Below are 1,694 nucleotides of genomic sequence, written 5' to 3' on the forward strand. Positions count from 1 at the left end.
TTCTATTTTTAGTTTTTGAAAGACTCTTCATAGTATTTGCCATAAGGGTTCAATCAGACAACATACTTACCAACATACAACTTATGCTTTCTGCAGCATTAATTACAATAGCCAAGATTTGAAAACAACCCAAGCATCTAATGAAACATTCAATCAAGAAAGTGTGGTATATATGAATAATAAAAATTGAAATACCATATATCTGTAAGAAAATATAAAATTATTCTTCAAGCTTGTGTTCTCACTTTAATACGTATGTTAAACAGCTGAAGCAATATAGCATAGCAAGGAGGGCATTTGAATGCCTATGTTGCCTGCTGGTCTCGCTGTCTTTTTGCTTTTATTTTAAACTCAGATATCCTCTTCAATATGATGCATTCTATCTCTCCCATCACAAATTTCTAAGTACCATTTAATAAAAAATATCTTTCCTCACTAAAAACATACAAAAGAAAATAAAACATAAAGTCATGCTGCCCACATAGAGAGTGGTTATCATGTTAAGTAAAATAACAAAGGGAAAATAATAAATACTAAGTGATATCACTCATCTGTGAAATAGACAGTCACAAAACAACAGAATGGGCAGTAGTGAACAATGAGGAAACTCTGGGATCTGAATCGCAAAACTAATTACCAAGTAGTGTGAGGAAGTGAGGGTGGGAATGAAGATGAGACTAGAGATAACATAGGGATGCAATAAAAAGTTCTTGAAGTTTTTTATGGTGTTGGACTGATAAATTTATACACTGAATATGATAAATGTTAATATTATAACCATATTACATAAACTATAATAACAAAATAAAATGGGTCATTATCTGTATTATAGGTAGGGTAAATAGAGAATTGAGTTAAGTCAATTTGATTCTTATTAAATATATATCATAAGAGCACTTGAGCAATCTTAATCATTTTTATGATTAGCTAAATAAAAGGTAATAGTTACTATACAACATGGTATAAGACAAGCACTCAACAATTTTTATTTTCTTTTCATTGTTGGCAGCTTTTCTTCTTTGGACTTACACTTCATCTTTTAATTTTATTAACCTTGCCATTATTTGTGAAACATTTTCTTTTGCTCACAGCAGTTGATTCAACAATTGTTTAAGAAAAAATACATTGTGTATAATGTGGCAGAAAGATAATTCTTAAGAAAAGTGACTTAATAATTTAAATTAAGAAGTAACTTAATTTTACTATACAGAGAACTGAATATAGAAATTTGGAAAAAATTGAGAGACAATTTTTCCAAGGTTTAGTATCTTGGAGAACAATTATTGTTAGAATAAGAAAGAAAAAATGGAAAGTTAATATGTAACATTAGATTGTTCTTTATGTTTAAAGTGGAAGGAAGGATGATAAAAATCTATGTTTATAGGTGCATAGAAAATAATAAGAGCTTCATTGGGGGAGAGGGTTGTGCATGGGACAAACCAGGCAGAATTTAGGGATCACTACTGTCTCTGCACTGAGGGATAATCCTGGAAGTCTCAGGAGACCACATGGCATTCTTTTTTTTGTTGTTGTTGTTATTGTTTTTTTGTTTTTTCGGACCACACCTTTTTGATGCTCAGGGGTTACTCCTGGCTATGCGCTCAGAATTTGCCCCTGGCTTGGGGGAACCATATGGGACCCCGGGGGATCGAACCGTGGTCCTTTCCTTGGCTAGCGCTTGCAAGGTAGATACC

This window comes from Suncus etruscus, chromosome 1 (genome assembly GCF_024139225.1).
Source record: "Suncus etruscus isolate mSunEtr1 chromosome 1, mSunEtr1.pri.cur, whole genome shotgun sequence".
In the NCBI taxonomy this organism is placed as follows: Eukaryota; Metazoa; Chordata; class Mammalia; order Eulipotyphla; family Soricidae; genus Suncus; species Suncus etruscus.